General features: G+C 49.0%; 1 long non-coding RNA gene across 1 annotated transcript in view; it reads left to right on the top strand.

Annotated features, from left to right (window-relative positions):
* Positions 1-17,597, top strand: part of LOC137666831 (uncharacterized) — a 108,466-nt gene extending 90,869 nt beyond the window's left edge. Inside the window, exons 2-4 of the long non-coding RNA XR_011048703.1 lie at positions 9,153-9,329; positions 10,812-10,953; positions 17,388-17,597. This is a non-coding gene — a long non-coding RNA (uncharacterized lncRNA). The remainder of the gene's footprint in view (positions 1-9,152; positions 9,330-10,811; positions 10,954-17,387) is intronic.
* The last annotated feature ends 4,742 nt before the right edge of the window (positions 17,598-22,339 follow it).

Below are 22,339 nucleotides of genomic sequence, written 5' to 3'. Positions count from 1 at the left end.
CAAGTCTGCTGCTGATCAATACTTTTACTGGAACAAAAACCTTTAAAGCTTATAATCGATTTAAAAAGTTAAATCCGATCCCTTTAATTTGATAGAGACCTTTTCCTCCCCTCCGTGCAGGTACCTATTCCTTGTGTTCCCGTAAAGGTTAATCAGCTCTGGGCACCTCTGTGCAGAGAAACGCTTCCCATAAAAGCATCACCTGTCGTGGGCTGAGGTGCTGTTCAAGCACACATCATCCCACACAGCCTCTTGAACAAAAGGGCTAAGCTCTGTGCTCTTCCCCTGTCTTTCAGGCTGGTAGGAACCAAAACGTTGGTAGGAATCTAAACATCAGGGGGACCTTTCAAATAAATTTATACAAGTCTAGAAGTGAAGTGATGGGAAACCTCTGTTCATGATTTATTCATTATTTAAAACAGACATCCTGAGGACTGTTTATAGGTTTCATGAAATATTTGTGCCTCGTCTAGATGTGAACGATTGCCCAGTGTATTCACTGAAGGAGTGGGAGTGGAGTGCGAAGGCACATGGATAATTTTGCAGATGAGTTTCCCTGACTGCCGTGTCCAATATTCTCCCCTACCTTCCTTGTATCATCTACGTGGGTGATGCTGGATCACTTCCACCAGCTCCACCTTCCCCCTTTTTACTCTCGATGCTCTTTGCACTCTCCAAAAGTATACACAATTTCATGCTTAACAACTCCTGCTGTTGGAAGTGATGTATAATAGGATGTACATATTGATGAGATACTCTCAGGGCACTGCCTGAGAAAGCTTTTTACCTTTTTTTTTTTCCCCAGCTGTGATCTCTTGTCCACCCTCCCGTAGGCTGGAGTTTGGCCATCCCCTGCCAGGAACCACGAGCACAGCATGGTGATGGTGGCGTGCTAGCTGGAAGCTTGCTGCTAGAGCCTGGGGTGGGCCCACAGGTTCACCCTGGCTGCAGTGTGCTGTGGAAGCTGGCTTACTTCAGGGATCATAAAAATTCATGACTGCAAGTGACTGCAAACCCCCAAAGCCTGTCTTCCTGCCTGTGCATGCACTTACCTAGCAGATTCATAGGGAGTCTTGCTGGCAAACTTCCAAAACATGTATTTCCATGGTGCACATGGTCTTTAGTTTTTCCCTCCTAATGTCTAGGCTGAGGATTGCATCTAAGTTGGAGTCTGAGCCCTTCTCTGTGGGTCTCAATGGGTTTGAGCAGATTATCCCACCTTTGTTACAGAAACCTTGTATGTGTTTCAAGACTACTGTGCCCGTTCTCTTTCAGTTAAACCCTGTTCAATCTTAATAGACAATCTTCTTCTAGATCTCACCATTCGATGTTCCATGCCCAGAAATGGTTGGAGTGCTCTAAAAGCATACAGCAAGCAGGTGCTCTGCTGTCTTTCAGCCTGTGCTGTTTTGTTTGTTCTCTGTTCCTAGTGAAATGTATTTTTTGCCATTTCTGAACTTCGAGTGGGTCACCTGGCTTCTGTTAATAGCTCCTAACATACTAACTTTGCAGTTCCCACAATCTACTAGCCTATAGCTTGCAGATTTTAAACAAAAACATTAATGAAACCGATGTAGGATGCACAGCTACAAAGCTCTGCCCTGTCCATTCTTCTGTTTGGATGATTGTTATTCTCCAAGACAGGTTTCCAGGGTCTTTGGACCCCATCTCCAGTGCAATGGCTTCTTCTGGGCGGTGTTTGCCTTGCTCAGTCAGGAGAACACCTTGCTCAAGGCACAGCTGCTCCTCAGCATGAGGTCCACCACTGTGCCGCGGAAAAATATCAGAGTGAATCGACAAGAGGTGCTCCTGACAAATCAATGTTGACTTTTTATTTTCCCTTTGTTTCCTTGTGAGGACTTCCAGTTGGTTCAGTTGTTTATTTCAGTATTTTTCTGGAAACTGGAGTTAAGTTTCTGCAGGTTGTGGCCCTTCTGTTGACCTTTTGTGTCTGTGCGAGACTTCTTTCCCATGGAAAGTGCAAGAGGGGAATTAAATCTCAGCGTGAATCAGGACGTCTTAACATCTTTCTTATTGTTCTCACTGACCAATAGTCACGTAGAGTAGGAAGGAGAATTTTCAGTAACTTTAAACTTTCCAGTCATTCTTAGACTCAAATTTTGATGAGGTCAAGTGGGCTCTCTCAGCAAACAGTAGATTAAGAATTAAACAAGTCAGGATTATTTACTCCAGTTAAGTGGAGACGTGAAAGACATGTAAGAATGATCTTGCCAAAGTTTGGCTTGTGAACTGGGAGAGATCTGGCACAGCCCTTCCCAGGGGAGCCCTGCTGCCATCAGACCCACTCAGCAGTGCCTGGCATCACCCCTCCTTGTCTGCTACCCAGGGGCTGCCAAAAAACACATCCATGTCTGTCACGACATGTGACACAGCTTTGTCCACGGAGCAAACCTCAGAAGCCAAGTGAGATGCTGTTCCCATACAGCCCTAAACCAGCCCAAAACAGTACGCCATTGCTCAGGTGGCCTCAGTGTCTCTGAATCTGCTGTAGGAACTTGTTTCTCTGAGACCTGCAGGACTGGAGGCTTGCCCTGGAGAGCTGCTCGGGGTCAGCTCCTCTCCTCTGAAGCCCCCACGGCCGCCTCTCTCCTCCCCAGCACCCACTCGCAGCAGCTTTACAAATGGGAGAACTGCACAGCCATGTGCGAATGCTCGTAAAAGCACCACAAGTAAGAAAATTCGTGTCATTAATCAGTTGCATAAACATTCACGTCAGAAAATGCAGTGAAATATATGCAAAACCCATTGCTGCAGATTGCCTTCTGCGTAATTAGAAGTGCAGAAAAATGTGTAATAAGTATCAAATCTGTTTCCAAACAATTAAGGAGAGAATGAAACTTCAGTGTACGCTCAACAGGTTTATAAAAAATGTTGCAATGTTATGAATGTTAAAAACTGTGCACACATCAATTTGCCTATATCCATACATGCGATTATCTGCATTAGTACAGGCAATAAATGGACTGTGATCTTCTGTACAGCATGAGCAAATAACTGATGTCTGATCCTACTGCTTCTCTTAATGTTTATTTCTTTTTGTCTCTCATTTGTGCGTGAAGACAGTTTGCTGCTCCCTCCTGAAACTCAGGTGTGCTGGGAACAAGGTTACCTGAGCATATTTGTGTGTCTGCGTCCAGGCATTCCTGAGCGACTGAATCTCGACATTTTCCTAGATGTTTTGTAAGTGAGAAAAAAATACCATTGTGTAATGCATAAGATGACTAGATCTGAGTGTTCTTACCTGTTCTGTGATTAATTCCTCTCTCTAATAACGGCAACATGTTTAAGGGTCCTGAAGAGACTTAACTAAAATTTCATTTTTTGCTATGATAGGCACTTAAATAACTTTTTGTTTGTTTTTAACAAAAAGCTATATGGAAGAATTATACTAGAATTGCAATCAATAGTGCTGTGGAAAATATATATTGGCTTTTGAGTCTAGCTGGACCCAAGAAAGAGGTTATATCCTTGGTGTAAAGAACACAAAGAGAAGATGTAGAATCCCATCTCTCTCTGATTCGTAATTTCTTTCAAGAGTTTAGTGATGGTTTTTCTCATGCATGGACACATTTTACAACTCAGGCTAGATACACTAGGGCTCTAGCATCATCCTCACGCTGTTGGCGGTAAGGGCTGCTTGGGGTGCTGGGCACACCAATTCCCAGGACACTTCTGGGACACACGTTTCTTTCACTCCAGTGTTTGCTGCCCTCTACTTTGGCAGTAGTCATAGCGATGATGTTCTGGGTACAGCAAGGAAGGTGGGTGTTGCTGGGAAAATGTAATGTCCTAGCTGGAAAAACGCAGACATTTAGGTATGTATGAAGGTTTCATTCAACTCCTAAGTATTTATTCAAAGAGTTTGGTTCCTTCTCCAGAGCAGAAAGCAGCTTGCTCTGGTTATTTATGGCTCTGACGCTGTAGCTTGTCCCTCGTGGGTGAACCTTGTTCCCCGCTTTGCCCAACAGGAGCCCTCCCTGCATGGGCTCGGGAGCCCCTCTGGTGCAAACACGTCTGTCTGAGAACCGAAAATACATCTTCAGTGAGCGCTGGGGTGTGTGACTGGGAAATCTGCTTGCTGTTAATGTTTTCACAGCAAGAGTTGACCTGTAGGTCATAAGAAGAAGAAACAAAAGGGATGCAAATATGGCCTCACTTCTTTACAAATGTGAGTAATTATCTGCAAGCAAATTTTGTTGTCGCAGATCTTATTTCTGTTTCTCCCCAGACACACTGAGCCTTTTTGTGTTCGCACTGGTAAAGACATACACCCTCCAGTCAGACGACATGTGTCACTTAAACCTACCCCAGATCTGGATTTGATGTATGTCAACACATTTAAAGTTGTTAAATTTAAAAGGAGTTTCTCGGCCTGCTCCTCAGTCGCCAAGGGAATGCAGAGTATGTAGTTTGGCTTTTAAAGCCAAACCCAAACATCGCCGAGTTATCCATCTGATGGTACAGACATATCTGGATGTTTATTTGATGCGTGTTAGCAGACGGGTATTGATGTTTCAGCAAAAGCTCTGTGACTGCGGACAGGGGTTTAGGGAGCTGCGGAGGTAAAACCGCCGCGCTGGCTGTCGGGGCCTGTGCCTCTCGGGGCCCTCCTGCCCTGCCTCCTTCGGCCTCAGCACCCTGAGGGGTTTCCGACCTCACCCGCAGCTCGGCCCGGCGTTCCTGAGTGCTTTGGGCTGGGTGAGCAGGTCCCCCAGGCACCTTCCCTGCGGGGTGCCCACGGCAGGGACGGCAGCGCCTGGGCCTGGGTCCTGCTGGAGCCGCGGGGCTGGGCACAGCCACAGGGCCCTGCCTGCCCCTGCCCAGCGCTGCTCCGGCCTGCGGTGGGATGGAGCCCCATGGCGGCAGGGCACGGGGTGTCCCTGCCCAGGGCTGCTCCGGCCTGCGGCAGGATGGAGCCCCATGTCAGCAGGGCACGGGGTGTCCCTGCCCAGGGCTGCTCCGGCCTGCAGCGGGATGGAGCCCCACGGCCACGGGGCCCTGCCTGGGAGACAGGGACCGGCACACAGATGGCAGGCAGTGGGTTTACAGGCCGTGCCCTCTCCCTTTGCAGAGGCTGCACGAAAGCTAATGAAATCCATGCTTTTGCCGTTATCTGTCCGTTTATAACTCTGCATTTAGAGCAGATGAAACCAGAGCGTTGCAGTCTGCCACTAATTTTGGCAGGGGAGGGACAGCTGGAAGGAGGGTGAGCCTGACAGCCTTGTGCCAAGCAGCGCTTACGGGATGCGCAGGCGAAGGCGGCCAGCCTGACCGGCACCCACGGGTGCTGCCCGCAGGGACCGAGGGCTGGAGGACGGGTCCTCTCCTTCTGAGCTCCAGCCCCCCGCTTTTTGGCAAACATGGTGCTCTCTGCAGCCCAGTAGCTGCAGCTTAGTCACTGCTTTATTTTCGGTTCAGGGGAAGAAAAGCAGAGCAACTTGTGTGTGACAAACGCCCCAACCAAAAGCTCTTTTGGAAAGCAGACTATTAGGTTAGATTAAAGTAATGGTGAAATTAAGTCATTGACCAAATCAGTACCTTGTCTGCTGTTGATGACACACCGCAGAACCACACAGCCCCCACCGTCAGGTACGATGCTTTGGCAACACGGAAATTTGCATTCATTACCACCACAGTGGTTAATGAAGAACTTTTCAATCAAAACACCACTTCAGCTGCCTTTTTGCCATCCAGAGCTAAAAGATATATGAAACAGAGTGAAGAGGTAGTTGGGCTGCAGCAAACCATAAAAGCCTTTGGTAGAGGCAATGGGACTGGAGCAGACCAGCTCCGTTCCTCGTTTCCACCATCTCGCTGCACCCACACAGACCTGCCGTGTTGGCCATTGAGCTCCAAACAGGGGAGGGTTGAACACTCTTAAAATATATATACATTTCCTTAGCTGTCAGTAAATTGTTATCACTGTTTTCAGGTGTTCCTCGTAGAATAAGAAATAGATTAAAACAAAATCAGGAAAAAAAAGGTTTTATATAACATGCAAACAGGCTTTGTCAGCCGAGATGGTTGCTCTTTGCAGTGGGGCTGTTTATACCAGCTTTAGCCTCTCCGGAGCAGCTGTAAAGCTTTGTGCTTTAAGTCCTGATGAGGATCTTTCGTTTGAAGTTTCTGCACTCCAGTATTAATATTAATGCATGGGGAAATGATCATTTTTCTTCAAGTTTATTTTTTTTTTTTGCTGTATTTCTTCAAATGTATTTTATTTGCTGAATTTTCAAGCATTTAATCTTAAAGCCTGAAGATCTGTCAGAGTCCTGCCTCCTTCTCCTAACTCATCAGCTTGACACCAGGGAAAGGCAGAGCCAGAGACGTGGCAGGGAGGGACCAGCAGAAGCTGCTTCTTTGGGTCCTCCACCGGTGCAGAAGGGAATGCTGACTCGTTAGTTAGACGTGTGTGATTTCTGGCCTCCTATTCTGTATTTTACCATTGCTTGTGCATGTTTTTCCTTTTATTTCAATGTATTTATATTTTTAAAAGAAAACCATGAAAACTAAATGAAGAAGAAAAAGACATCAGTGCCATGTTATGGCTGAGATTTTACACACATAAAAGCCCTGAAGCAGAGCTGTGTAAATCTCATTGGTTTCACTTCACAGGGGCTAGTGACAAGATTTGCTCTGGCTTTTGATCCAGCTCGGCCTGCACCCTCTGAGTGCGGCTGTGAGATTCAGGGCTGAACTCATTCACTCTCTCAAGGCCCAGTTTACTCAGGATCAGTTAGTTTAGACACCTCTGTCATCAGCTGTCTCTCAGACTGCCCTTTGCATGTGTTTGCTTCACAAAATCACCTGGGTTTCTTTCAGCAATAACAACACCTGATTTTATCTAGAGATTTATGGACCTTAATGAATAATTTAAAGAATTCTGAATTTATAGCAAAAGATAAAGGACATTTGCATGATGCTGTTGCCAATATTTCAGCCTGCTGTGAGCGCAGTTTAGTCACAGAGTATGTTTGTACTAAGTAGGCAAACACTTCTCTGCCGATGAGCTGATGCCTAGAACATCAAGCCAAAAGAGCCATGGGAGTTTCTGAATGCCCTGATTGTGAGTATGCAATATAACCCTGAGTGTTGTTTTTATAGTATAGGGCATTAGTTGGTAGGTTGTGCACATAAATCCTGTGCCATTTTCCTCTCTGTTCCCCCCTTCTCTGCACGGGGAGCTGTTGTGCTGTGTGGCTGGAGCCAACACGCCTGCCGTGGGGGGTGGCAAGTCAGCGCTGTGACCTCTCTTTTCCTCTTCCATTTTGCCAGCTTAATCCATTGTAAGTCGCTTTGCAGTGACTGGTAAGGTAGGTGTAGCTCAAACCACGTAAGCCCCCATGGAGAGCATCGTGGTGGGGCGTGGGATTGCCTGGGGTCTTGGTCTGGGTGACGCTGCAGGCTCCATCCGAGAGTCCGGCGAAGCGGGATCGAGGGACTGCCATCTGGAAAGCTTCCAACTCGTTACCTGGTCTCTGGTCCGGCTGCCAGAAAAGGTGATGCTGAAAAAGAACTGCTGGAAAAGAATAAAGAAGATTTTAAGTTGAAGATGTCGAAGGAGACAGAAGGGATTCGCAGGCAGCAACTGGGCGTTTCCCAGCCTGGATAACTGTAGCACTCAGCGGGCAGCCTGAGCGCAGCTTTTAATGAGAAAGTCATATTGTTTTCCAGAGAAAATTGGTTTTCTTTCTCCTGAGTTTTTGCTTGCTTTCCGAGACATTATCTACAGATACACTTAGTCACCTTTCCAGCAAAACATATTGACAACGAGGTGCATCGTGGTGCTGTTCCATCCTATCATCTCCTGAGGGAAAGGCAGAGATGTGGAGGGGGTAAACACGGTGCGTATGAGACACAGCACAGCTGAACACAGAGAGTTAAGGCTTCAAGACATAGCAGATGATCCTCAGCACACAGGTGACAATGCTGAACTCTTGGAAAATAACAGGAAAGCTTTAGCAACCACTTGGGCACAACAGAAACAGCAGCGGGGGTACGGGCAGCAGCGAGCGCGAGCGGGTCCTCGGGGAACGGAGGAGAGCGTGAGAGCTGAAGGTGCTGGTTGGTAAAATAAGAACAAGGGAAAGAAATTATCTACACATCTCAGTAGCAATCAGAATCCTGTCTTACCTACTTAGGGACAGTGACGCTTAGAAACGCTCGCATTGACATGATCAGACAGCTTGTACGTAGGAGAATTAAATTAATTTAGTCGAATACTCTAAGCCATTAATAATTTTTAACAAACCCTGGAACAATGGGTCAATTCCTAAGGAGGAGAAATTATATTAGTATCTGTGCTTAAAAAGGGTAAATATTGGTTCTGGTAACCAATGACCAGTTGTCAGGCACAGAAATAATAATGGAAAAACTCATGTGAGGTGTCATCACTAACGAGTTCTTCAGTTCTATAGTGCAGTTAATGCCAAGCAAAGCGGTTTTATGTAGCATAAGTCTTAAAGAAAATTGCCATGGGAGATGATGACTTTGCTGACTGAAGGTAACTGTCACAAAACAGGTTTCCTAAAATAATTTGATTTACTGCCCCAGGCACTTTGAAAAATTGCCTTATATCCAGTAATGCCTCAGAAATTAAATGGATTAAAAACAGTTAACTGATCTAAAAATGTAATCAAACCCAGGAAGCCATCGTTCTTTGGTGTGTTTCTAGCAAGTTGCCATAGGGATCTCTCCTTAACACAATACTGCGTTGCAGGGGACATACATCATCGAGTGCTAATAGCCTGGGTGGCAATAGCTCAGCCACGCGGGTTAGCTGCGGCGGGGGGCTCATGTGGACATCCCGCTCCGTGGAGCCCAGTCTGGGGTGTAGGTGTGGAAAAGAGGAGGAGTGTGCTGGTAGGAAGGAGGCAATGCCCAGGAATGCAGCAGGAGTGAGAATTTACAAGGGCAGAAGGAAGACCCAAGAAACTACAGACCTGTTAGTCTGACCTCAGCACCTGGAAAAGCTCTGGAGAAGATCCCACTCCAACCTCAGCAGCTGGAAAAGCTCTGGAGAAGATCCCACTCTAACCTAATGAATTTACTGAAAGAATATGTGGGGTTTATTCCTTTATTAAAAATGACAGATTCATCTAATTTGATTAGTTTTTCCCCATCTTTTGCAGCTAGCACAGCATCTTGCTCGCAGGCTTAGCCACAAGCCAGCCCTTTGCTAGAGGACAGCAGCAGAGGACAGCGGTCCTTGTCCTGCTCACCCCATGGCTACAGCAGAGCCACGAGCTGCATCCTGCAAACTAACGAGGTTCCAGAAGAACAGAACTCCCCTGTGCGAGGGGGTGAAGGTAGGGGCAGCTGCACCAGGCACATCGCGGGGCACTGGGACGGGGTCTGGCTCGTGCCCTGCGTGCTGTACGCTAACGCATCGCTGGCACCCCGAGGGCTGGCCAACACCCGCCCCGAGGCACTCCACAGTGGGTGTTATTTACGCTAAGCTGGGCTCTGGCCCCACAGATGAGTTTAGCAGTCGCTAAATTATCCATTTTGGCTGTCATATTGTTTTTATTTTCACGGGTTGCTTCCTGTTGCAACAAAAAGTCATCTTTCCTCTGATGATTAAAAGTGCTCAACCCCAAACCTATGGATTAATGATCATTACTAATGGAAATCGCAAACATTACCCTGAAGGTTAGATTTAATTTCATGGGTTTGTAGACAATGGTTAGATAATGCAATCTGGGAAAACACACTGAAGTTAGCAGTGTGCTTCGTGCCAGATTGAAGAGAAAAAGCTAAAAAGCAGCGAGCGCTGGCCATGTATTGGGGATGTGGCGGTGAATTGGCAAGGGAGTCGGCCTCTTCTGCCGGGCAGCTAGCGATAGGACAAGAGGACACAGCCTCAAGGTTGGCCAGGGGAGGGTCAGGTTGGACATTAGGAAGCATTTCTTCTCAGCAAGGGTCATTAGCCATTGGAAGGGGCTGCCCAGGGAGGTGGTGGAGTCCCCATCTCTGGAGGGGTTTAAGAAAAGCCTGGACATGGCACTTAGTGCCCTGGTCTAGTTGACATGGTGGTGTCAGGGCAATGGTTGGACTCGATGATCCCAGAGGGCTCTTCCAACCTCATTGATTCTGTGATTCTGTGAGGCATGCGGGCAGTGATGGATTACCCTGACCCCATCACACACCGCCCGTCACTGCCTGATGGATGGCCTTTTGTCTGCTAATTAGGCAAAGGGGACAGCGCAGGGTGTTAGTTTCCTCATGAGTATCATATTAGGAAAGTTGTCAAAGTGACACGTGTAACAATTAGGTGGGTTGTTTGAGTTATTTACCTGGCAATAGTGTTAATGGAGGCATCACAGATACATTCTATGGATCTTCCAAGAAGTCATCTCCATCTCGTCTGCGGAGTGCAGCTCGTTACCGGTCACTCAGCATCCCTCTGGCCACGGTGGGGGAGGAGGGACTGGGCCCTTGTGTCCCAGCACCTCCCCTCTTTTACGAGGTGCAGACCTGACGTTCTCTCACACCAGCTTTTGTCACGTGTTGACGGTGTTGTGCCCATTCCCAAACCTAGAGCAGAGAAGCCGAGGTTTCCTGCGGGCAGCCCTGGCGTCCCTCCCGGTGGCAGCCCCCCCAGGGACAGCCCAAGGCTGTGGAGAGGCGCTCCCAGATCTCTTCGGGGCTGCTGGTTTTGCCATCTGAAATTTTTTAAGTTTCTTTTCTTTTTTTTTAAAAAAATACCATATTTAAATGGAAAAGTGAAACCAGAAGAGAATTTTTTTTTCCCGTGTGCTCATGCTCTTCATCTGTAATTATTTTCGCAGCCTGGAATAAATTCACACTGTGTTCCTGGGAAAGCACCTCCTCATCCATAAAGAAAGCGATAACAGCTGAAGATCAAAAGAGCAAAAGGTTCAACCTGGGACACGCTTCTGCTGTGAGAAAACCCAGTGCTCTCCTCACTGAGTAAGTAACCATTTACAGACGACTTTGTCTTCTCAACAAAAATGTCTAATAGGGCCACACAGGAAATTTGTGCCGCAGTAATCAAGTTCTCTCTGTAAAAAGAAAACAGAAAAGAAACTTTTAATAAAAGCCCAGCAATGAACGGTTTTGTATTGGAAGATTGAGGTGGCTTGTGTCAGATGGCACTTACCTGCCTGGGTCTGCACTGCAGGGCTGCCAGGCAGATCTCGGGTGGCAGCCGGCACTGGTGGTGCTGTTGGTGGTGGTGGTGCTGGCAGTGTGGGTAGACCTGGCAATTAAAAAATTGTAAGAGGTTGGTTACTCGTTCAATGTTCTCCTGGTGCCCCCAGCGCCGTGGGCGATGCGTCCTGCTGCTCACGGCTGACCCAGCTCCTCCAGAGCCGTGAACAGCCGGTCTGGGGGTGATGCACGACCGCTCGGGAATCGCCCTCGGAGGTTTCCATTACCGCTTGCATACACTCAAATGAAGTGTATTGTGTTTGTTTAAAGATTCAGTCATTTAAATTTTGAAAATATTATTCCAAAAAATTTCCCCGCCAGATTTCTTTTGACAATTATATCAAGAGGATTCGGCTGGTGCCAAGTCTGAGGTTGCTGTACACTAATTCTCAATTGTGCTTCGCAGGCGTTGGTTTGCTGACAACCATCTGTTCCAACCCAACTATTTCCCTTAAAGTCAGCCCGAGAGAAATTAAAATATCAAAAGGAAATATTTCAGATGGAGCAGGAAGGAAGAAAAAATAAGGGTGCTGAAGCTGTAAACGGCTTTTGAATTTAAGTTTAGCTTAAGTCTCTTTTTACAGCCGATGTGCCCGTGGGCGAGCTGGGGACGGCTCAGCCCGGAGCATCGCCCGCACGCAGCAGCGTTCAGCGGGCGGGCGCTTTGAGCAGGAGTCATGGGAGCTCTTTAATATTTCCCCGGGGACTGGGGGAAGCTGATTTCACCTCAAACGGCTCCAGCCCGAGGTGGTTTCATGGCTTTTCCAGGTTTCGGCGCAGGAAGGGACCCTGCGTCGCTGTGGGGGTGTGCAGGGCGCTGGCCGGCTTCTCTGGCTGGGAGCAATTCACCCCGGGACTAAATTAACCATTTATAATTAAAGCAGTGCTAAAAAGCAGATGGAACATATTAATTAAATGTCACGGTTTGCTTCCTGTAGCCTTTTGGTGTTGAATACTGAGCTGAATACTTAAATTAGGAAAAGGAAAAGGCGTTTTTACAGGCTCCACGATACCCCCTCTGGAGGTGCTGGAGAACGAGTCTCACGTGGGCAGCGGGATGGACAGTGTCTGTCGGTGCGGGCACGGCGCTGTGTGGGCGAGTGGCATGCTGCGGGGGCATGCCCCTTCCCAGCACGCTGGGCACGCTGGGGACACTGGGCACACTGGGGACGCTTTGGTAGTGCTTTTGCTTCAGAAGTGGTAAATCGTGTGGCTCATTTTTTCCTCAGCGGAAGGTCTAAGAACAATGAAATTCCTTCACCGAGTATTATTTTATCAGAACTCTGTCTCTCTCTCTCTCTCTCTCTGAAATACTTTTGTGACAGACAGAATTGCTGTCACTTGTGTCAAAGCATAATTTCCCCTGTTCAAACAAGGTGCGTTATGCCCCGTCTTTATGGAACAACAAAACAGGATTAAAGGTGTGATTTATATATATATATCCCGGGGTGGGATGGGCAGGGGAGCCCCGTGCCCCCCTGCCCCGCCGCTGCCGCCCTCCCCAGGGTTTCAGCCAGAAACCGTGGAGCTTCTGCTGCCTTTCCAGCTTCACCTCTTCAGGTTTATTAATACTGTGAGAAATACATGAGAATGCGGATTCAAATGAATGAGCAGATGATGGAGATCTCAGCTGTGTGTTTTCCTTTTTCAGAACTATATTGTCGTACACATTAAGACTTGCTGGTATCTGCTTAAGTCAGGAATAGCCTGGCTCAGATAGCCCTGAAAATTTATACCCTTTTTTTTCCCCTGAGTTCCTGGGGGTCCATCGGTGCTGCCAACAGCGCGTGCATGCACCATCAGCCGTGCAAATACAGAGCAACATGGCCTTAAAATGAGACACCCAAGGCTGCCGTCCCCCTGCTCCACATTGTAATTCAATATTCTCTATATCCCTAATATAATTTTACTGCCACGGATTGGATTTTCCATGGAAACGAAATATCGATACATAACAATAATAAAAATGAACAGAGAACACTTCATCATCAATAAAGTGAAACAAATACTGCTGTGCTTCGTATGAGGGAAAAATAAATGATGGTGGGGAATTCTGAGAGTCACGAAGATGGGGACTGTGGGAGAGAAGCTGCTCAGAGACGTGTCAGGGAGGTTCAGGTTGGACATTAGGAAGCATTTCTTCTCAGCAAGGGTCATTAGCCGTTGGAAGGGGCTGCCCAGGGAGGTGGTGGAGTCACCATCTCTGGAGGGGTTTAAGAAAAGCCTGGCCATGGCACTTAGTGCCCTGGTCTAGTTGCCATGGTGGTGTCAGGGCAATGGTTGGACTCGATGATCCCAGAGGGCTCTTCCAACCTGGTTGATTCTGTGATTCTGTGTCGGATGAGGATGAAGAAGAGGGACCCTTGTGAATGGAGGGTGCCCTCCTGGCATATAAAGCTGAGCCCTTTGACAGCATCCGCATCAAAAAGCTGAACTCCTGATGAACAGCGTGGGACTGCACTGTGAAAACACCAGCAGGGGAAGATGGATAGCGCTGGCACTAATCACTGTGAAACCGCTGATTTAATTGAATTATAGCACACTCCCAGTCAAACAGATAAGCCCTAATCCTGTAATGCTTTAATTTTCTTTCTAATATTTTTCTAATGTTCTGAAACACCACGTTCCTTACACTGCTTAATCGATTTCATGATGAATTGGTGAAACTTTGATAGGGTATTGTTGTTTCTAAACAAATAGGCGGGTTGCAATTTCTGAAGGTGGTCGCGGCAGCGAGTGAGTGAGGGGATCGTGGTCAAACTGTGAAGCTCATGACTTGGTCCTACATCCACAGAAAACACATGCTGAAAAAAAAAAATAACAAAAAAATATGCCGTAAATAGGATGGGAAGTGTTTGTGTGAAGCATTTTGGTTTCCTTCCCTTCCTGCTGCGTGGGCCCCCCGTGTGCCCGCGCTCCCGGAGCAGATGCTCCCCAAATTCAGCACCGAGCACGGAGGATTTTGGAGCTTCTTAACTGGCGTGGGGCCGTGTGTGGGCCAAGCCCGGGAGCTCACCGGGATCATCGCAGAGGTGAGGCAGAACCTGCAGGCGGAGGCATCAGTGCTCTGGGCTCCTCAGACCTTTATTCCCCATCGGCCTGTGCAAAACTCAACAGATTTAACGAAAAGGCAAAGCTTACAACACATAAACAGACCCAATAAATCCTTCTCTTCCAATTCATTACGCCACGTCAAAGATGGAAACCAGAGTGTACAGCACAGCCCGAGGTGTGCGCAGAGAGCGCGGGCTCGGGAGCAGCGAGTGCCTGGGAAAAGCAGACACTGGTAACGAGTGGGTAACCTCTGGGAGAGCACACACTAGTCTCCCACAAGCAGAGGTCCGGGCTGCTGTGTTGCCTGCGCTGTCAAACGCTCATCAGTTTGTGTCTCTGCTGGGTTCATCACCGTCCCTGTTAATTATTATTATTCCTCCCACGTGAGGACTCTCTCACGTCCCTCACACCCCACGTGAACCCGGCTGGGGAAGCCAACGCACCCGCTCGGCGCTTTAGCAACGCACTCTTGGGTATAAACAAAGGAGCAGAGGGGGAAGCAGTACAGATCCAGGTTTCTCTCACCCAGCTGCTCCAACGACAGCTCGTTCGTGCGTCACCCCTTGTTAAGGCTAAACCTAACGACAGCCAGTCCCTAAATTTTCTTTCCAAAGTGTGTGTATGGGAGATGCCCTCACACCTCATTCAGAGGGAAGGAAAAGTGGGTGAGCCGTTTGACCAGTATTAATTTTGACTATTCATGATCAAACCAATGACTGAATGTTTTGAGAACATCTTTTCAAATGCATTTGTGTGTAGCATAAATACCAGGGCACTCATATTTCCTTCCAAATAGCCTCCACAGAATAAGATGCTAAATTTACTGACTAAATTATTCATGATATGATATTCTCTTGATCTTAATCTTTGACTCTTCTATGCCAGGTAGCAGAATACATGCTGAAAACAAACATTTTTCAAGGCTGCTGTCTGCTACACACAAAAAATGTACCTTCAGAGGCAGGAAAACACCGCCAGCACCCAGCAGCGATGGAGGCAGTTCCCCCCCCTCGCACAGGGGTCAAGGCTGCTGTTCGTGTCACTGTACATGGGGTTCCCCGGGCATTTGTGGGTCTCAGGTCCCATAAGGAGCCTCATGACTTTTGCATTGACTTCCTTGGCATCGGCTTTCACCCTGTAGGTACCACTTAGCACATGGCCGTGCCTCGAGGTCCGCAGAGGAGGATTTTGGCGTGGCTGCCCCATGTCCTGCGAGCAGCCGGTCCGTTGGGGCTGGGAGGCAGCAGACACACCAACGCCACCTTCAAGCCAAGCCAGAACCTGGTGGGCAGCTCAGACAGGGGCCAAGGAGCTCCTCTGTGTGCCGTGCTGCCAGCTTTGGTCCAGGAGAGCTCGTTTCAAACTGATTTAAACACCTCCATCCAGTATTGCAGTCACAGACCTGTCCCAGTTGATTACCTGGAGGCCTACAGCTCTCCAGCATCTCCCAACCCTTGGCTTGGCACTAGATGGCACGTTCTGGTGCTGAGGACAATTTCCCTCGTACGTGGCTGCAGCCTGGACGGCAGCTATAAACCTCATCACAGCAGCACGAGTGTTGGTCTCTGCCAGGGGAGAAGCCATCTACGTGATTTCATTAACGAGCACCCCACAGCTGGGTGGGGGGCTGCCTTTGGAGCTTCCCCTGTAGGTAGCATTCCCCATCCGCAGCACGTCAGAGCCAAAGGCTCCCGACTGACAGACACGGGCGTTTCACAAGACGCCTTCAGGCATCTCTCTCCAGAAATTGGCTGGTGCTGGGAAAGACCATAACACATCTGCTGAGGGGCTGTCGTGGGCTTTGCTCCTCTGACAGGTAGAAGTCTATCTCTGAAAGGTTGGCTACCGGCGCAGGGGAAGGCTCGTTTTATGCAACAATGTGAGAAACGGGAGCGTGCATCCAGAATTAATGCTTTCAAAGAGCAGACAACTCTCGTCTCACCTAGAGCAGCCCTGCACCTTCAGCTGCAGACCAAGGGTCTGTCTTTCCTCCTGACATCCTGCCTCTGCCGTGATAAACACAACCGGTTTTGGTGGGGTTTGTTTGTTTGTTTGCTAATTTTTGTGCTAAAAGCTTTGAAAGGATTCTGAGGAGCATCCGTACACTCCAGTTACACTGTCTGGTGATTTAGGATGTGGCACAACGTATCTGATAATAGGGAAATTATGTCGTAGTTGTTAAATTGAGGGTTTAGTTATGTGAGTCAACAGATTTAACATCTTGGGTAATAAACTGCTCTGAGATGATTTCTGACTCATCCTGCTCTCGCTTTAGAAGCCGAATGAGGACCGCAGTGGGGATCCTGGCAGGGGGACACCCGCTGTGCTGAGCCTCTGCCCCGAAGCACTTCGTGTTACTCATCCCCTGGGGCAAGCGGGATGTGCAGCCCTGCATCATCCTGCCCCACGGATGGGTCTGCGCCAAACCCAGGCAGCCCAAGCCTGGGCTCAGTGTATTCATCCCTCGCGTGGCATCTGGGCAGTCGTATCAGTGACTTCAGGGCTCTGCTCCTGTTCCTCAAACATCTCTCTGACATCGTGGGCTTTTCTTCCTCTTCCTGGGTTTGGTTTGGTTTTTTCTGTGCAGGTATTGATGCGATTTAATCGTTGGCCTCAGATTACACTGTGCTGATTTTTTCAGCATACCCATGTTCTCCCTTTAAGATACGAGATGGTTGTTGGTGCAAGAGGAAGGAAAAAAACCTCCATGGACGTGCAAAGAGAATTTGAACAGAAAACTGCAATTCTGAGGCACATCCAGCTTCCATCTGCCCCTAATGAAGAGCCATCACCTTGCAGGGCCTGACCCGTAACCGGGAACGTTCCACCTCAAGGTTCTTTAAACTGATAAGGCTCTGAGGGCATCACAAACACATTTATCATCTCATATTTTCTCTCCCGCCTTCACAGACAGCCCAGATAAGGCAACACACTGAAAAGTTATTTATGGTCGGTGTGACCATTAGCTGCACATGTGCACGTAACTTATAGTTTCTGTAATGGGACTATAAATCATTTCAATTATTCATCTTTGCTGTATTTACAGCAGTGGCACTTTTTAATATTGCAACTTCTTATTCATCTTTGCTGAATTCACAGTACTGACGGTTTTTAATATGTAACTTCTTTCCCTACAATAGGCAGCCACGGATCTCTGTCTGCCCGAGATGAAGTTCTTTGGGAAGCGGCGAGAAGAGCCCGGTGCGGTTAACCAACAACGAGATCGTTATGCGAGGAGCGTCCCAAGGCAGCTGATGAAGAACGATGTGCCTGCTTGTGCATGCAGCGAACCCGGCACAGACGACTCACCCTTTGATCAGGAGTCATTTGAAGTAAGGAGCCGCCTTTAAATGAAGCAAAGTATCAATGGAAATTAAAACAGGAGAAGCAGCGTGACATGTTGGTCCCAGACCCGCTATTGACTCCACTAAGAACGAGCTGAGACTCATTATGTACCCAATTAGCCAGACCCAATTAACACCAGGAGGGGGGGCGGCAGCGCTGGCCCCACGCTTGGGCACCGGCTCACCCGGGCTCTCCCAGGGCTGCTGGGGAAAGGCTTGGCCCAGGCTGGTGTCACCCATCACCTGAGCACCAGAGTCACCTTTATCCGCGTGTTCAATGTGTGTCCTCCTGCACAGCGTTAATCCAACCACAACGCCATGTACGGAGAGACTAATGACAGGGTTGTTTAGAGCAAGAAAGGTGGGAAGGAAGGAGGTTGATGGTTGCACAGCCAGAAGACTAACCATAGAATCATAGAATCACAGAGTGTCAGGGGTTGGAAGGGACCTCTGGAGATCATCGAGTCCAACCCCTGCCAGAGCAGGACCAATCTAGGGCAGGTCACACAGGAACGCATCCAGACGGGGCTTGAAAGTCTCCAGAGAAGGAGACTCCACAACCTCTCTGGGGAGCCTGTTCCAGTGCTCTGTAACCCCTACAGTAAAGAAGTTCTTCCTCATGTTGAGGTTGAGCTTCCTGTGCTCCAGCTTGCATCCATTGCCCCTTGTCCTGTCGCAGGGCACAAGTGACAAGAGGTTGCCCCTTTCCTCTTGACACCCAGCCCTCATCTATTCATACACATTAATCACATCCCCTCTCAGTCTTCCCTTCTCCAGACTAAAAAGCCCCAGGGCTCTCAACCTTTCCTCCTAAGGCAGGTGCTCCAGTCCCTTCATCATCCTCGTAGCCCTCCGTTGGACTCTCTCCAGTAGATCTCTGTCCCTCTTGAACTGGAGAGCCCAGAACTGACCGCAATACTCCAGGTGAGGTCTCACCAGGGTAGAGTAGAGAGTATTTACCTTTCTTTTTGCTCTCTGAATGCTCACACTTTCTCCTCCCAGACATGCACTTCACATATTCCTCTGCCCCTGTCAGTCTAAAGGTTAATTTTAGCAGGAACACTTTGATAGGGTTCATTTTAAGAACAGAATTACCCCAAGGTCCTTTTCAAACCAGGGATAGAATGTGAAGCAGGTTCTCGCCAGCAGAATAATCCCAAACACGGGCTTCGGTGCCGTGGGTTAAAGCCAACGCCAGGGAGGGAAGTGTCTTACCATGGTCCTCATTTTATCATTCAGTTTTATAACCATTCCTAAGGAGCTCTGAAAAGTCGGGAAGCAACAAAGTTACGTAACTGCGAAGGCAGATTATCAACAAACGTTAGAAAATCCTGAGGGGGGAAAGGGAACATGCTCTGCACTCGCCTCATCTCCAGCTTTCTGAAGTTGTTCTGAATTTTTCTTTTAACACTAATTAGCTCTGAATCAAAAAGGAACGCTCCGGAATAAGCCTCAGTAGTTGGGGATTGTATTTACTCATACAAATCCAAGCGATAAATATCTTGTCAATTAATCTGAGATGTCTTAGGGCATACAAAGAGGTGACTGATGGCTGAATATCGAATACGCCGGCGTTATCAGCTCCCTGTCTCACCAGGTGATAGATGAGGGCACCAGAACGGGCGAGATATAATCACACTTTATGGTTTGGTGCTGTGTCCTGTCCCGGTAAGGGAGCTTTAAACAAATTGTAGTTTGCTTATGGGCATCCCCTGCAAGCCTGGGATGGGATGGTTGGGATGGTTGGAAACTCTGGAAGCACCACAGAGGTTCAAATAAAAGAGAATAAGAAAATGGGGGACGATGCCAGGAGCTTCCTTTAGAGGGAAAGTTTCTAAAGATGAACGAGAGGGAAGGACCTGACCCCGCAGCGTGGTCCTGGGGGAGAGCTCCGGCTCCAGCACCGCTGAGCTTCATTTGAAATGTCATTCTCTAGTGAAAAAAAAGCTGTAGCACCAACAAAGAGCCGAACACAGCGAAGGTCGCGTGGTGTGGCACACCGTGGGCACGTCCCGCGGCTGCAGATGCCTGTCCCCATCCCCACCCCCCCGCTCTGCGCTGTCCTGATGGCTCTTCTCACACAGGCGCGTCCCCATCCCTGTGTCTGACACCCACAGAAAATTAATCCAGCAGCCAGGGCCTGCAACAGCGACGAGCGCTTGGAGAAGCGGAGGGTTAGGTTATTTAGTGTCCTACAGCTTCATGTCAAAACCACGGTGGTGGAGAACGGGGGCTTCTGAGGGATCTGAAACCCTACCAGAGACTGTAATGCTGATCGAGATGAATGGCCCACACTGATGATGTATTTTCTAAAAACCCTGCTGAAAAAACACAGTGTCCTAGAATGTGGGAAACTTGAGATGAATAGGGCGCTCAGGCAGAAATGATTTCTATGCAAAATACAGTAGGCAAATAGAAGAGGTTACCAGAAAAAAAGTGAATGGAAACTGTTTTTTAGTTTGTAGAATCCCAGACTGGTTTGGGTTGGAAGGGACCTTAAAGCCCATCCAGTTCCAACCCCCTGCCACGGGCAGGGACACCTTCCACCACACCAGGTTGCTCCAAGCCCCATCCAACCTGGCCTTGAACACTGCCAGGGAGGGGGCAGCCACAGCTGCTCTGGGCCACCTGGGCCAGGGTCTCACCACCCTCACAGCAAAGAATTTCTTCCCAATATCTCAATCTCCCCTTTTTCAGTTTAAAACCGTTCCCCCTCGTCCTGTCACTCCATGCCCTTGTAAAAAGCCCCTCTCCTGCTTTCCTGTAGCCCCTTCAGGCACTGGAAGGTGCTAGAAGGTCTCCCCAGAGCCTTCTCTTCTCCAGGCTGAACAGCCCCAGCTCTCCCAGCCTGTCTCCAGAGCAGAGGGGCTCCAGCCCTTGGAGCATCTCCGTGGCCTCCTCTGGACTTGCTCCAACAGCTCCGTGTCCTTCTCATGTTGGTGCCCCCAGAGCTGGACGCAGCACTGCAGGTAAAACCCACTTCAGAACCCCCCAGAGGTGTTCTTACATACCCAGCCTAAACCAGAATTCTGAAACCGTTCAGGAAAGTCAAATGAAATAAACTGGAAGGTAAAAAAAAACAAAGTCTTTATGAACTCTGTTCTGCTAAGGGAAGTATCTCCAGGTAAATGCATTCAGCTGGGACACTTGAAAGCTTCAAGGACAAGTTCAGGTTGAGTTTATGGAGGTGTTGTTTTGAATTTAAGCTCACTAATTATTTTAATAATTAAAAATCTTCTGCAAAAGCAGGTTGTAATTAGCTAATTATTCTGTTTATGTTTCCTGCTTACTTATGCAAGTTTATTATTCTCCTAAATTTGAAGAGAAGCTCTTCAGAAGTGCCAGTGTTCCCATCGGAGGTGTCTGGCTGGGAGGGCTGGGGACACTCGCGCTTCAGGGTCAGAGTCAGGTCCAGGGCCAGGGTCAGGGACAGGATCAGGGACAGGGTCAGGGTCAGGGCCAGGGCCAGGGCCAGTGCCAGTCTGTATATTTAATGTTCATTTAATGATTTATGGTGAACACACCATGGATACAAACGCCTCACAGAATCACAGCATCACAGAATCAATGAGGTTGGAAGAGCCCTCTGGGATCACCGAGTCCAACCGTTGCCCTGACACCACCATGGCAACTAGACCAGGGCACTAAGTGCCATGTCCAGGCTTTTCTTAAACCCCTCCAGAGCTGGTGACTCCACCACCTCCCTGGGCAGCCCCTTCCAATGGCTAATGATCCTTTCATGGGTGCGCCAGGCCAGGCACGGTGATGGCACCAGCAGGACGGGAGGTTCCCTGGGCACCTCGCAGCAGGGATGGCCCACACCACCTCCCTGGCACGCAGGACCTTTCTGATCTGCACCCCTTCGCAAGGGAGCAGTCCCCGGGATCACCATTGCAGGACATTTCCCCTGCACAAACACACCTGCTCTAGCTGCACCTCAAGGGTTTTATTTTTAATGCAGCATTGCTTTTTTTTTGGCATGTGGAGTTCATTTGTTTATTTGCTTGAGAAGATTAGAAAAGTCCCAAGGGAGTGTGCGTCCTTACTCGTACCCATCTCCTACCTGGAATTACATTACCAGCACTTTCTGTAGCCTTCCTGGGGTTTAAAATTAAACCAGAACATGAATATTGATGCCCGTATCCTTCTCCTGAACGCGCAGACAGCACACACACCACACCTGCGGGGTGAGGAGGAGGAAGGCAGCCCGCCGAGACGGGCACGGCCGGGTGTGTCTGCTGGTGTGGGTGGGGATGCTGGTGTGGGTGGGGATACTGGTGTGAGGGGGATGCTGGTGTGAGCGGGATGCTGGTGTGGGTGGGGATGCTGGTGTGGGCGGGGATGCTGGTGTGGGTGGGATGCTGGTGTGGGTGGGGATGCTGGTGTGAGCAGGATGCTGGTGTGGGGGGGATGCTGGTGTGAGTGGGATGCTGGTGTGGGCGGGGATGCTGGTGTGAGCGGGATGCTGGTGTGGGCGGGGATGCTGGTGTGGGTGAGGATGCTGGTGTGAGGGGGATGCTGGTGTGGGTGGGGATGCTGGTGTGGGCGGGGATGCTGGTGTGGGTGGGGATGCTGGTGTGGGCAGGATGCTGGTGTGGGCGGGGATGCTGGTGTGAGTGGGATGCTGGTGTGAGTGGGATGCTGGTGTGAGCGGGGATGCTGGTGTGAGCGGGGATGCTGGTGTGAGGGGGATACTGGTGTGAGCGGGGGTGCTGGTGTGAGCAGGGATACTGGTGTGAGCGGGGGTG

This window comes from Nyctibius grandis, chromosome 8 (genome assembly GCF_013368605.1).
Source record: "Nyctibius grandis isolate bNycGra1 chromosome 8, bNycGra1.pri, whole genome shotgun sequence".
NCBI lineage: Eukaryota > Metazoa > Chordata > Aves > Nyctibiiformes > Nyctibiidae > Nyctibius > Nyctibius grandis.
The sequence above is the reverse complement of the archived record's forward strand: the minus strand, read 5'-3'. Positions and strand labels throughout refer to the sequence as shown.